Below are 15,604 nucleotides of genomic sequence, written 5' to 3'. Positions count from 1 at the left end.
AGCCGGGCACTGCGAGGCAGGAAGTAAGTGAAGGGTCGAGGATACAGGTGGGGGCTGTATCGCTCCTCAGCGAGGGCTCAGGAGACAGGAGCTGAATCTGGTGTCCGGGCCCTTTTGAGGCCTAGAAACGGGGACTTTTCAATGAAATAACGTGCACATTGAGAAACGTGGCAACGTAACTTTACATAGGCCTAATACTCGTAGCTTTCACGAGAACTGGAAACTGGCATACTAGAGATGGACACAACTGTAATTGCGTCTTTAATCAAACATGGGGAATACATATGCATATTAATCATGCACACACAACATAAGATGGGGAACACGTAGGGACACAGAACATGGCAAAATTTACTTTTCCACAGTGCTACTAATAACGACGCTGCACACCTTTTACATTTGACGAGCTCTTTATTCTCACGTCTTCACTGTTCCCCGTCCCTACTCTATCTAACCCTTTCCTGTTGCCGCTCCTCCTCTTCCTGTGTCCCCTTAACTCCACCCACCAACAACTAGACTGCACACATAATTACATCTCCCCCTTTGTTAGCAAAAAGTGATGAAACAAAGTTTGACTTGGTGATAGTTCTTCGATCAGCCATGTAGGTCGGTGAATAGTTTGTTTGACCTGCCGGAGCACACCTCCATTGTCAGATCCAGCTTCCGTCTGATGCTCAGGTAGCTGTGCTGCAGAAACAGTTTCGGGCCCCTCTGTAGTCAGCCGTTCAGTCACTTTGTTGTGTAGTTCTTCTGTCGCCTTGACAAGACCATCCTTGGCCGCAGACGCACACCTTTGAAAATGCGAGTTATCGCATGTCATCTTCTTGTTCTCAGATTCATTGCAGTTTCCACCAAAGCTTCTGGTTACTACATTCATTTTCAGGTTCCGGGGCGATCGTAGGTGCCAGTCTGTCTTCCTTTGTGATTCTGGCTCTATTGACGCTCGATCTCTTCCATGAATGGAAATTGTTCTGGTTCTCTTCCGAGCACCCACATATAGTTCCACTTCCTTTTGTCTTGTCTAGTCGAAGGCAACACTATCGTCTTGTTCACAATCATGCATACTAGGCAGTAAGTCACTATCTGAAATGGGTATCCTGATTTGGTTCTGATACTCATTTACTGCCTCTGTTTGTCTCTCCCACTCCCACTCGCGTTTGGGGCTAGTGAGCCCTTTGACCATCCAGACATGTGCATGTTTCTCTCTCATCCGACGGCGATCCATCTCTGTCACCACCTTTCTTGCAGGGTGACAGGATAGTCCTTTCCCACCCGGTGAGTAATGTCCCATATATCTGTTTTCCTTCTGTAAGCCCTTTGAGTCAGCCTCGCTGACCGCATCAGGGGTGATGGTACATTGTTCAACTCTTGGTGTAACTGTGACGGCTGACATGACATGTTGTCTGGTGGGGTGATCGAACACTCTGAGTCATTATCATGGGTGGCTTGAGTGCATGTGCCTCTCCTTCTCTGGTGCCTGAGTGGCTTGCCCCACCTCATGTGGTTTTTGTACTCTTCTCGCTTGTTGGGTGCACTGACGTCAGTGCCACGTGTGTGATGTGTCCTACTGCTTTACACCTCCTCAGAGGGGTCTACGAAATTTGATAAGCGGTGGGTTGTTCGAGTGTGTTCGTATACCGATTTCCAGAGATGGCATGACTTATCCACTCGTCTATATTTGGTCTTTTCTTTATAACCGTTGAATAGACCGTCCTCTGTCTCCTTTGTGTGGTCTGGCTCACTGCTTGATGTTTCTCCAGAATAGTTTGTTGAGTGACCTCTCCAAGTTGTGTTAGTCAGGCTGTCGCAGTACCGGATTGTTCCAGTCTTTCGTCCGCCATTATCCACGGCCCTTTGTATTGTTGCTTCGGGGAATTTTATGTCACTTTGCCTCTCATGGTGTCTTGTTTCTGATCTACCTTTGTCCCCCTTCTTTCTGACGTTTTTGATTTCTTGGGCTTTACTCACTACTCCAAGAGATGTCTCCTCTCTCCTGTCTTCCTTTCTTGTCTTAAGGATGATGTCAGGATCCTCACTCACCCAATAGAGAATTTCAACCAGCCAAAGATGCTCAGCAGTGAGTAAGCTGAGGAGACAGTCACCTTCCGGTCCTTCAATGACATGTATGTGGGCCGGCACAGATGTGGTTTTGTGCTTGAGCGTGGTTGCAAATTTTCCCAGGCTTGGGAGAGGTTTCTTCGACATCCACGTGTACACCCTGACATGTGCCGGGCTCAGGATGGGTGGCGGCTGCATTTTGTTGTACTCGGTTACAGGGATATAGTTCAGTGAAGCCCCACTGTCCAGTACAAACTTGGTTGCATGGGTTCCCACACGTATGTCCAGTCTGGGGTATTTTTTTTTTAATTGATCCGGATCCGCTACCATATTGACATATTCATCAGTGTTAAGCGATGCTGAAGATGCTGACCTGGATTCTCTGGATGGAGATCTTCTCATCCATTGTGACTTGCGAGACTCTCTGCTAGAGTGTGAGGAGGCTCGATCTTGAATTGCCTTTGCATGATGTCGCTTTATGACGGGGCGAGAGGATCTCGTTGTCTCTTTCGTTCTGTCTTTACGATACTCCCCACAAACAATCTCAAAGTGATTTTCTCTTCCGCACTTATGGCACTGCTGCCCAAACGCCGGACACGCATCTGTGTGTGGAAAATCATATCCGCACCGGTAACACCTCAGGGGCCGGTCTCGTTTCTTGTCTCCACAGCCAGATTCATGGTGTCTGCGTCCAGCATAGCGTTGGCGGGAAGAGGGTCTGGAAATCCGCCGTCGATCTCGCGAGTATTTGCGAGTGGTACCGCTTTGAAGACGGTAGGCTTGCTCCCGCCTCTCAACATGTCCTGCCTCCATTTTCTTGGCATGCTCCTCTGCTTGATCAAATACCCGGGTCATCTCTTCAATTTCGTCTAGGTTGTGACTCTTCCGTAAGAGCCGCCTTCTGAGGGTCTCCGATTGGCAACCTTCAATTATTCACAATCTTATGGCATCCTCCGTGGAAAACGTATCAAACGCACAATACCGAGACAGTCGTGTAGTCTCATTATAAACGTACTCATCAATTCCTCCTTTTCTTGACCAGCTTGGTGAAACATGTACCTTTCACAATCCACGTTTCTTTTATGTAAAAACTTTTTATTTAAAGCATCTCGCACCTTGACATATGATCCTGTTTCTGTAGTCGGCAGTTCCTTGATTAACTTACCGACTTCTTTCCCAACCAGATTGCGTAATGCAATTAACTTTTCCTCTTCATCCGTGACTTTTGATCCTTTCATAAAATCCTCAAAGTCCTCGAACCACTCCTGCCATCTGAGGCCCATGCCCCCTCCAGCTATCAGGGCCAGTGGTTCTGGGGGGCCGCAGATATGAGACACCGGTTGTGTTTGGCGTGGTCGCCACGTGGCCGCAGCATTCCGGCGCGGTGACATCGACATCTTTGATTTATGTCTTGGTCCCTCTGCCTTTGCTCGTGCTTCTTTACCTTGTCGTTATCACTGTCTTATTTCATCACTTGCATTTGCTTGTCCTTGTTTGTGTCACTCTTGTATTCACTTGTGCTTGTTTTCTTATTTCGCCTCTTGTGTTTGCATGTGCTTGTTTCCTTTCCCTGTTGCCTTTGCTTGTGCTTGTCTTCTATTTCTCCTTTGCATTTGCTTGTGCTTGTTTTCTTTTGCTGTTGCCTTTGCTTGTGCTTGTTTTCTGTTTCTCCTCTTGCATTTGCTTGTGCTTATTTTCTTTTGCTGTGGTATTTGCTTGTGCTTGCTGCTCAATTGTCTGTTGCCTGACTTCAAAATGGCCGCCCTATGCTTTTAATAGGGACTGGAACTCACCGCCTGACTTCAAAATGGCCGCTGCTATGGAAATCTCGTTTCCCACGAGATTTTGGGCTCATTCACTCCTTCAGGCTCACTCTTCAACCGGCACTCACCGGCAGCCGGTCCGCGCAGCAAGCAGCACCTCCACACGCTCCTTGGACCTCAGAGGGGCAGGTAAGATCTCCTCCACACCTCCACACGCTCCTTGGACCTCAGAGCGGCAGGTAAGATCGGGGTGGGCTCCCGATCTTCATTTCTTCAGCCACTCTCTGCGACCTCACGCATCCGGGGTGGGCACCCGGTCCCAGCGCTCGACAGCGCAATTCCAACGGGGTGATTCCAGCGCTCAACAGCGCTTCACCAACTGGGCTTCTCCCGCCTGGGCTCCACGCGACCAGCTGATCGCGGAGCAGCGGACGTTTACCGCTGGCCGTACACTCTCGGCGGCGGTCTCCTGCACAGCACACGTGTCGCGACGGCGACTTCCACGGTACGCTGCCTAGGACGGGTCGCTTGTCGTCAGGGTTCAGGGGGTGACAGTCTGCACCATCCCACCCTCGTCGCCAGCTGTAGCGTCGTATGTATGTATTGGTAATCTTTTATAGCGCGTATCTGTCACCCCACGGGTATCCTGGCGCTTTGACTGAAAGGATCCTGCTGCGCACCCTGCTGTTTGAAAACTAAAAGGATGCAACCCTAGGAAAGAGATGTGTTTTTACATTTTTCTTAAAGGAGACAAGATCATTCATACTTCTCAGTCCTAGCGGGAGAGTGTTCCATAATCTGGCTGCCGTAAAGCTGAAAGATCGACCGCCCAACCGCGATCTCAGAACTTTAGGCACCACAGCTAGGTAGGCAGAAGCCGAACGAAGGGATCTAGACGGAATATACCAATGAAACATGTTCTGGAGTGGCACTGGGCCTTGTCCGTGAAGGGCCCTGAATACAATACATAGAGATTTAAAATCGATCCGTTGAAGGATCGGTAACCAATGAAGGTCTCTTAATGCCTGGGATGAAGAGTCGAGACGGCGGCGAGCAAGCGCTAATTTGGCTGCAAGATTCTGCACCCGTTGCAGTTTTCCTATCAAGGTAGCTGGTGCACCAAGAAATAGAGTATTGCAGTAGTCCAGGCGACTTACGATGATGCTCCTCACCACCTCTGGCCTACTGTCCATAGGAAGCATCGGGAGGACCTTTCTCAACATACTAAGCAGACCCATGCAAGTGCTCACTGTTTTATTGACTGCTGCGTCCAGTTGGAAATTGGACCCAAACATCACTCCCAGGTTACGGACCGAGGTGGTAGACACAGTCGTGCTTTGGAAGGAGGATGGCCAAAAATCCGGCGGGAGAGGTCTATGGACGCGGTCAGTAGTGCAGTGTAAGACTTCTGTCTTAGAGCTGTTAAACTGCAGCGAGTTCTGGTTTAGCCAGTCCGCAGTTGCGAGCATACAGCGGTGGAAGGTGTCAAGTGCCACTGCTTCCTTGCCCTCAAGTGAGAAGACAAGTTGAGTGTCATCTGCGTAATTCGTCACCGCTATGCCGAAAGATCTAATCAGCGCAACCAGGAGCCGCAGGTACAGGTTAAAGAGGATAGGGCTGATGGCCGACCCTTGTGGAACACCTTGCGCCACTCTTCTGATGTTAGATTTTAACGGTGGCAAAGCCACTACCTGGTGACGGTTTCCAAGGTATGATGTCAACCACTGCAGTGCAAGGCCTGTCACCCCTACTTCCTCTAGTCTGTTAATCAGAATTGTGTGACTGACAGTGTCGAACGCGGCCGACATGTCGAGCAGCACTAAAAAGGCTGCTCTTCCATGATCGGCTCGCGTCCTAAGATCGTCTAGCACAGTCACCAGCGCTGATTCCGTCCCATGGGCCGGTCTAAACCCAAATTGAACCTCATCCAAACAGGAGCCAATCTCCAGATATTTAGACAGATGTTTTGTGACCCACTTTTCCAGAATCTTTATAGGAAACGGGAGCAAGGACATGGGTCGATAATTTGCGGGACTAGCCGGGTCCAAGGTGGGCTTTTTAAGGAGAGGGGATACCACCGCGAGTTTCCAGCAGTCTGGTACTCGTGCTGAAACCAGGGACTGATCACAAATGGCAAACAGTGGGGGGAAGAGTTCTTCCTGAAAAAGCTTCCAATGTTTATGCGGAAGTGGATCCAAAGGTGATCCCGACGACACACTGTTGTCCAGGGAACAGAATTCCTCGAGAGTTGGAGAAGGAAAACAGTCCAACGTGGTGGTGCTGGGGGTGGTGTCTATAGTAAGCCCGGGGTACGATTCCGTACGTCTCTGAGGATTACCGCTAGATGTTACGCCAAGATTGTTCAGAATGGCTGCGATTTTATCCTCAAAAGCCTGTGCCAATAAATCGCATAGAGACTGAGATGCGGAGATGGTGTTGATCGCACTAGCAGGGCATGACAGATCCTTCACGATCTTAAACAAGGTCTGTGATTTATTTACTGCCACCCGCAAGGATCTTCCAGAAACCTGGCCTTCGCACATTTAATCTGTGCTTTATAGATGGACAGGGCCTGTTTGTAGAGAGCCCGATCTGAATCCAGATAATTCTTTCTCCACGTGCGCTTGGCCCGCTTGCATTGGAGTTTAAGTTGAAACAACTCCTCGGAAAACCATGGCATAGCCGGAGTAGGCCTGTTTCTTATTTTCCGTAAAGGGGCCAAGGAGTCAAGGGAGGACACAATCCGTTGGTTGAACCTTTCGTAGCTCAAGTCTACGTTTTCCTCTAAGATAAAACCCTCTAAAAGTAATGAGGGTAGAGGGGACTGACTCAAGAGTTTTGACCATTGTCTGGTACTTTTAACCCCACCTGGGTTCCTGTTTCTCCCCTGCCCCACCTTGGGCGTGAGAGAGAAATGGACCAACGCATGGTCCGTCCAGCACTGGGGCAAGATGTTTCGAACGGTTACATGCTCTGGGTCTGCAAAAACAAGGTCCAGTATATGGCCCTTTTGGTGGGTATGAGTAAGGACCAGCTGCTGCAGCCGAATACTCCGACAGGTCTGGGTCAGATCTGTAAGTGCGGTATCTCCGGAGCCGCCCAGCCAAAGATTAAAATCACCTAATACCATTAACCTAGAATGCGAGGTGGATAGATCAAGGATTAACTCAATCAGCCCAGTCACATCCGATAAAGGGCTAGATGGAGGTCTGTAACAAAGTAGACCGGTAAATAGAGCGCCCCCCTGTCCATTTAGAGAGAAGGCAAGTAGTTCATGACCAGGAATGGTCTTAATGTCGATCAAGGATAGATCGATAGACTCTCTAAAAATTAATCCTAGTCCTCCCCCTCTAGCACCAATCCGAGGGATGGGCGTGATTTTATATCCCGAGGGGCAGGCCAAACCCAGCTCTACTGCGCAGTCCGTACTTGTCCATGTCTCCGTCATGAGTAAGATATCTAGCTCATGATGGTCAATCATGAAGGCAATCTCTCCATGATGTGAGCACAGCGACCTCACATTTAAAAGGCCACAGCTAAAGGAATCCGTCTGTTTTCCTGAAGATGCAACAAGTCCCCTTAGCGGTGGACTAGTGTTAAAGGCTAAGAGTTCATCTCGAGTATAGGTAATGGCATCACAAGAGGGTAATCCAGGAGTACCGGCCCCCGGCGCGTCCGTTGCGCGAACGGGCGCAAACGGGCTTACCTCTGGCGCACCTCCGGTGCTCCTACGGCGCACCCGCTGCGCACCGTCGCTGCGCACCTGTCTAGCAGCCATCTTAAATGGCCGGCAAGGGTATCGCGTGGGTCCTGGCAGGGCGAGTGGCTCTCCCTCACCCAAGATGGCGCTCTGTGAGGAAATCCTTCTCCCCACTCCAAAATGGCGCTCAGGAACCGGCGCGATGCTTGTGCAGTGCCCCCGAGTCCCTTCTACCCCACAAATGTGGGTGTGCAACAATTATATGTGGGTAAGAGCTCCCTAAGATTCCCACTAAGCGGCGCAGGCAAAATAAAGTAAAAACCGCGGTCGCTCGGCGCAAAGCAAGTATTAACTATTTTAAAAAGTTAAAATTCAGAAGGAAGCGTTTTGCACGCAGCGCAAATACAAGAAGCTTGAAGTCTGTCTAAGCGAGGTAGGAGGTCCTACTTTTATTACCTCCTCCTCCAATGCGTGGGTCCTGGCAGGGCGAGTGGCTCTCCCTCACCCAAGATGGCGCTCTGTGAGGAAATCCTTCTCCCCACTCCAAAATGGCGCTCAGAAACCGGCGCGATGCTTGTGCAGTGCCCCCGAGTCCCTTCTACCCCACAAATGTGGGTGTGCAACAATTATATGTGGGTAAGAGCTCCCTAAGATTCCCACTAAGCGGCGCAGGCAAAATAAAGTAAAAAACGCGGTCGCTCGGCGCAAAGCAAGTATTAACTATTTTAAAAAGTTAAAATTCAGGAGGAAGCGTTTTGCACGCAGCGCAAATACAAGAAGCTTGAAGTCAGTGCTACTAATAACGATGCTGCACACCTTTTACATTTGACGAGCTCTTTATTGTCACGTCTTCACTGTTCCCCGTCCCTACTCTATCTTACCCTTTCCTGTCGCCGCTCCTCCTCTTCCTGTTTCCCCTTAACTCCACCCACCAACAACTAGACTGCACACATTATTACAAGGGAGGCTTCACAGGAAGCGCTTCAGGCAATCGGATTCTCTTCGCTCACGAGATAAGCAGATCACTTCTCATTTCCCCAGTTCCCTTCTTGCCGTCTCACCGGTACACTCTAGCGCCGGCCAGCAGGCCCAGAGCGCTAGCTTGATGCAGGCCATCACTGGCAAGGCTCCCCAGCTCTCGCCATCCCGCTCTCCCCTTAGCCCTAGGTCCGAAGAAATAGTGCCACAGGGTATGTCAGGCACTCGGCAGCCAGGTATTGACCACTTTGGGGGCTACTATTGTGTGAAACAGGATGGTGATCTGGCCTGGCATGGAGCTTCACAGCAAGCGTCCAATACGACTGCCATCTTGGCCACCTCCTGCTCCTCAGTTTACGATTTTGCACAGCCTTTACTCCTCAGATTGCTTAAATTGCAAAATATGTGAAAAACTGCTAATATGGATGTGAGACCACTTTTAACGTTTAAAGAAAAGTGGGGAAGAAAAGGATTACTGTTATTATTTGCTATAAAAGCACCTTATAGTTTTTATACACCTATGTTCATGCAGTGCATTACCTTTTCTTCAGCTTTGGGGTAAAGTGGAGAAGCAATGTTTTAAAAGTGCTTTATAAAGGAACACTTCAACAACTTACATAAAGAATGTCATACACTTTATGCCTTGAAATCTATGCTCTGTAACCAGCAAGAAACGCTAAATCAGTGTGTTGATAGCAAAAGAAAGAAACGCTAGCTACTGTCTGTCTTCAAAAACAGTACAAGAAAATAAGAGAAGATGAGATAAAGATTGACGAGACAGATGAGAAGAGCTAGAAAGAATGGCATAAAAAAGGTATCGAGGGCAGAGTGAATGGAAAGATACGGGGATAGAAAGATGAAGAAAGAGAGACGCAGGTTAAAAACAGACAGGAACAAGTTAGGTGTTGAAAAACTCACCGCCGCAGCCCGGCTTGAACAGGAAGTCAGGCAACCTGTGTTGGGGCGGGGCCGCAAAAATACAGGAAGCAGACGGGAGCCTACCCTGTGCCCGCCTGAAGATTTGTGTGTCAGCTAGCGGGGCTCCCGTGCTCGTGGCGAGCCCCGCAGCCCCCGTCTGTTAACGAGAATGACCCGCTGGCTGCCGAGGGAGAGAAGGACACGCGAGAAGAACCTGGTGAGTGGCGTGTGAGGGGGGGGATGTGTGTGTGTGTGCGCGCGCGCGCGTGTGTGCGCGCGTGTGTGTGCGCGTGTGTGCGCGTGTGTGTGCGCGTGTGTGTCTATGCGTGCGTGTGTAAAAAGAGCCCGATGACTGGTGGGGGGTGGAGGTGTGTGTGTGTGTGTGTGTGTGTGTGTGTCTGTGTGTGTGTCTGTGTGTGTCTGTGTGTCTGTGTCTGTGTTCTGTACGAGCTAAGAGAGACAGGAGATGGTGAACGTGCGGGCGACCTGATCCGATTACAGCAGGCGGCGCATGCCAGTCTCTTGTCTCCTCTTTAGTCCTTGTAAGCAGAACCGCCGACAATAGGCTCGCTCTGCGACAGCAGGGCTTCGCCCTGCATCGCAGGTGCGAGACCTAAACAGTATACTTCTTTTTAAATGAATCAGGAATACTGCTTCATTTAATATCGACATTGTGGCAAGACAGAAATCTGCTAACTAGTGCTGAGTTCTTTACTTTGAGACAAACCTTGCACTTCAGAGGCAAAAATGTTGCTTTTATATTTGTCTCTTCCAAGAGAAATATTTTCATTCTTGTGTTTTTGTTGAACCCCATAGTTAAATGCAATGACCGTTAAGTCAACTTAGGTGTGGAAGTGATATAATTTATTTGCAGAATGAACACAGATATTTCCCCAACTTTGGAAACTTTTCACCCCAGCCCACTGAAAGCACTGCTTCACCCCTCCTGGCCCAGAAGAAATAACTCGTATTCTCGTCTGTTGTCTAAAATGGAATCGCCAAGACAGGGCTGTTGCAGTAGAAGAGATCTCACCAATAATATCCTCTGCCAAACGAGACGATGGCGGGGCCACCAGGGCTTGGAAGGGCAGCAAGCACATGGCAAAGAGAAGGACACAACAGGTCCAGTCAAACATTATAGTGTAATTCCTCTCTCCAGACGACTATAAAGCAGACTGCAAGATATGCTGCACACTCCGAAATGGGCAGTTCACTGTGCGCATGCGCAGTAATAGTCACTATGAATCTGAAAGTAAAATGCATTAAAAATGCTGCAGCGGCCTGTAAAACACAGAGCCTCACTGCAACATGTTAATTGCTTGTTTGTATGACCCTTTGGAGAAGGTGAAAGGAGCTGAAAGTGAAAGCAGCAGCTGTGCAGCTCTCTTCGACAATAAAATCTCCTGATTTGGAAAGTAACAGTCTGGCACTGTTACTCTAATTCAACAATCATTTGCAATGCAATAGGTCTCGCAATTACGCAAGTTTGAGCTATTGGCATTGTAAATGACAGCGCCTTTTATTTATGTTTTTGTTTGTAAAACATAAATAAAAGACATTGTCATTTACAATGCCAATAGCTCAAACTCGTGTAAATGCGAGACCTAATGCATTGCAAATGCTGGTTTCCTTAGGTTAACAGGAGGGTTCTTAGATTGATCCAATTGAGTTAGGTATCTGTGCTTTGTAAAGTTCTGTGTCAGAAGATGGTTAGCCCATGCTCTACAGCACCTCTTCACTCACTTTAATTTGTTTATAGATACCTTTTCCAAAATGATTTCTTTTTTTTTTTTAAATGATCACAATTATCACACAAATGTGGGGAAGCCTAAAACATGGCAACTTTGTAAAGCTTTCCATCCATTAGTATGTTTTTGACCTCAGGACTGCTAACCTGTCTTATCTCCAGCCATTTTATATTTCTACTGTTTGTAGTTTTGTGTGTATTTTCTTTGCCCGGGAGTGCCAGCCTAGAGAAATTCCATAGGTACAAAGAAAACCAGTTGATAATCCCTCATTCTAAGAATGCAACTCTGATGCACTAAACAGCTGTGGTTCTGTACTTTTGTTGTGAACGGTGCACGGAACTAAAGAGCTGGGGCAGTACCTGCAGAGCACCAAGTATACAAACTAGACCAGTCGAGTGCTGTACCACTGCATTGCCCCTCTTGAAACTGTAGTAAAATGAAGAACTATAGCCCCCTGTTGAGGGCAGTAATGGTTGTTAAAGAAGGCCACGAATTCAAGTGATAGGCCCGCACTGCTTGTGTAGGAAGGGATGTGCACAGGTCTACACAGAGAGTTGCCGTTCTGGCTGTGCAGTGTAGAGTACTCAAAGAAGTACAGTAAAGAGCGGCGGCACAATGCAGTGTACCGAACCTCATAGTACCGAAAAGCGGTACTGGCCATTGATCGGTGACTACACAGAATAGAAACTTGGGTGCATAAGATACACATGACTCACCTGTGACGAACACCGTCTTTCCGGCCACGGGTAGCGCTTTGCCGGGGGCTGACATGCCCAGGACCCCGCAGCAGACCGTGCTGAGGAGGGCGATGCTCAGGAGGGGCGGCAGGTAGGAGTGGCACAGCCAGTGCAGCAGCAGGTACAGCAGGTGGGCCGGGGTGAACAGGGCTGCACATCTTGAGCAGGGCCAGCAGGCCGAAGAGCAGCTTGAAACAGGCATACATCCCCAGGGAGCGGGAGCCTGTATTTATGGCAACGGGGCTTGGTACCACTGGGAGCTGGAGGGAGGGGGGAGGCACACCTGGGAGCAGGAGGAAGCTACGAGCACCCCGCGATCAGTGGCAGGTGAATGCACCTTGTACAGTGGTTACATGTAAGTTCACCTTTGCGCACGTGGGCATCAGGTATGTACGCAGGGTGCAGGGCGCAGCGCTAGTAGGCACATTCGTCTGCGGGAAAAGAGCATGTTTGTGAGGACAAGAGCGCCCATGGAAGGATAAGAGGTAGGTGAGTGCACTTTAGGTTGAGAAGGGCGAGCCAGGCACAAGGTTCGTGTACCTGAGTAAAAGTGGTCTGGCGTGTACTGGCTGCAGAGAAGAGATGGTGAGACAGGAGGGCTCAGTTTGGTACACCTGGGCGGAGGAAGGGGGCAACAAACACACCTGTGGGGCGGGAGGCAAGCAGGAAACTATGTCTGGGTGAAGGAATCAGCTTGGCACACTGAGACCAAAGGTAAGTCGGGCAGCTAAATGCATCTGGCCGCTTGCTGGAAACAGGTAAATTCGCCTGGGTGAAGACGTCAGGTAAGTGCACATGGGCGTAGGAAGGGACTGCTAAGCACAACAATGGGCAGGAGGGGAGAGGGTACACCCCCGGGACACACAAATGAAAGGTGGATCGCAGAGACGCTGGAGAGGCTTGCTACATCTGGCTGAGGGGGTCACTTAGGTACATTGAGTGATGGGGCAGGTAAGTACACCTGGGATTAGAAGTGGGCAGCAAAAAGAGGGGCAGGGGAGAATGGGAGCAGGTAGATATGGCTGGTGCAGGGGGCGTGTGCCCAGGCAAGGGGCGGGGTGGCAGAGGAGCACTGCACTCTATGGGGGCCAGCCAGCGACCACTTTAGTGTGCAGTGGCAGGTGAGCTGTTCCGCATGTGGCGCAGATCCAGATAGCCCGACTAATCCTAGGTCCGACTGGTGTGAGAGGAGAGCTGTGCACAAAGCTCCGTGCTATGTAAATAAGCAGGAGGGCAGCTGGTGCGAGGAGAGAGTAGCCGGGCTGGGCGTTTAAGAGCTTTTTTTAAAGCAGTTCCTTCCTGTTATTTTCGCTGGCACGGTCGGCGCTCAGGGGCTCCATTAGAACTCTGCTGTTCCGTGCACATTGCTCTCCGGCTGCTGTGTGGGCTCGCTGCACACTGCGCCTCTGTGCTGCAGTTGCTCTCGCTGTGCTGTATGGAGAGTTCTTAAGAGAGAAACGAAATTGTTCTGAACTGGAAGAATTTGAGATCCAAGTGCAAGAGATGTTTCACAGATTCAGGAGACGAGGCTATTGAACTACAGCAGTGGTTCTCAAACTTTTGACACCTGAGGACCCCCATTGAGGCACCACTGGAAGCAGGCCCAGACTGGCCATAGCGGGCACCGGGCGATTCCCCGGTAGGCCGCTAGGGTGGGGGCCGGTTTTGGGCACCTGGGGGGCCGGTTTTGTTACCGGGGGTCGTCAATATTGGCCTCCAGTAACAACATCGGCCGAAACAGGCCCTCGCAAACTGCTCAGCTGCACTCCCCCTCACCCCAGGGGGGGGGTGCAGCTGAGCAGTTTGCCAGGGCCGATTTCTGTTCCCAGTCCGGCGGGTACCCCCAAGCAATTTGTAGGATTTAAATTTCAAACATTAAAACAGTAATTCGGAAAAAAATAACACATGTATGCACACAAACAAAATACTCGAATTACTAATGATTTTAGGGGCATATTTACAAGCCCCTATTACCATGGTAACATCACTTTTTGAGATGTACCCTTGGCGATAGGGGCTTTGCCTTATTTACAAGGCAACGTTAAGCCACTTACCGTGACTTAACGGTGCCTTGTAAATAAGATCCATTTTCACCCAATGCTTAGCGTGAAAGGGGTGGGCAGTGGGTGTTGCGGTTGGCGATTCCCCTGCAACACCCATTGATTTTGACACTGCCTCCTATTTACGAGGGCAGCGTAAATGGGAAGCAGCGCCAAAATTAAGACCAGGGAAAACCTGGTCTTAACTTTTCGAAACAAGGAGAAATGCTTAATTTCTCCTCGTTTTTGCAAAACGCCTTGGATTGTTTATGTTCAGGAAGGATGTCAGAGCACTTTATATCACACACATATAGAGACAGTGAATCATACGTGTCAATCAGTGTATAGAATGTGTTACATAAGGCAAAGGGGACTACAAGGTGTAGAATTCACGTCATTCATACTGGTAGGCATTTTTAAAGAGTGCTGGTCTGGAGAAGCACAAACTCAGGATTCAGAACATAACACCGTGGTTAACATTGACTTTAACAATAAAAATGTATTTCCACCCAAAAAAACCTTTTTAGCAGCATCAGGATAATGACCGGGGAAAAACATAAGTCACTAACTTTGCAAGCAGCTTTTTGATGACAGTTTATAGGTCCATCTGCTAGATTACGATTGTCACTTAAGAACTGCACTGTAACTAAAGAATCACTCTGACAAAAGGAGTAACCCACTGACCTATGCATATAAAATACTGTTTTTTAAAATGCATGGTACACATTCTTTGCAGTAGGCATATTAACCATCTGTGCTACATTAATTAAGTCAAAGCTGCCACTGGGCAAAAACTCTCATGTCTTTCCAGCAGGGACATTAATCACTGTCGTTATCTTGACATTTTTATTGTTCTTTAAAAACTGCTAATTAAACAAGATACTTTGCAGTGCTTTTAAAACTGCTGCCTGCGGACCCCCTGGGAATGTGTCAGGGACCCCTGGGGAAACGGACCACAGTTTGGGAAACACTGAACTACAGTATTGAACAAGGGAAAGTGGGGGAGCGCCATGCGCGCGTTGCACGCCGTGAGCGTGCACATTAGCGTGTCCTGCGGCTCGCGCCCATGGTGCAAAGGGAGCCTTGGCGCCAGAGAGGAAGTGCGGGAGCTGAAGTCCCGGGTCCCGGGACCGCAGCCAGCCGCCGTTCAGTCCATACCTTGGAGGCATTACACGTGACCCTACGATGGATCAGAATTGCCGTATCCAGGGACCTACGGACAAATCATGATTGGAAAATCTGGTTGAATCCATAGCGAGCTAGGCTTGGTGCTTTAGTAGCCATCATGTGGATTTCTTGCATTAGTAGTACGTCTATATCTAGTCTTTTGTCTTGCCTTAAAACTGCTCCCCATTTAATTTTGCCTTTGACCTCTTGGACGTTTCCACATCATAATGTTGAGCCCCCCAGGTGTAGTGCTGGATCTGTTTGTAGCCATCCGTATTTTAAGGGGGGTTGCCAAGTGTTGATGGAGTGTGTCAGGAATATGGTTTCGCTGTGCCTAACCTGTACTAAACTTTGTGAAACTCAATCAATCAGAACATTTGTAAAGCGCACTACTTATCCGTGGGGGTCTCAAGGCACTGGGGATGGGGGGAGGGATGCTGCTACTGCTCGAATAGCCAGGCCTTGAGTAGTCTTCTGAAGGTTAGCAGGTCCTGGG

The sequence above is a fragment of the Lissotriton helveticus genome, chromosome 5_1, assembly GCF_964261635.1.
Source record: "Lissotriton helveticus chromosome 5_1, aLisHel1.1, whole genome shotgun sequence".
Classification (NCBI taxonomy): domain Eukaryota; kingdom Metazoa; phylum Chordata; class Amphibia; order Caudata; family Salamandridae; genus Lissotriton; species Lissotriton helveticus.
This window is presented reverse-complemented; position numbering follows the sequence as displayed.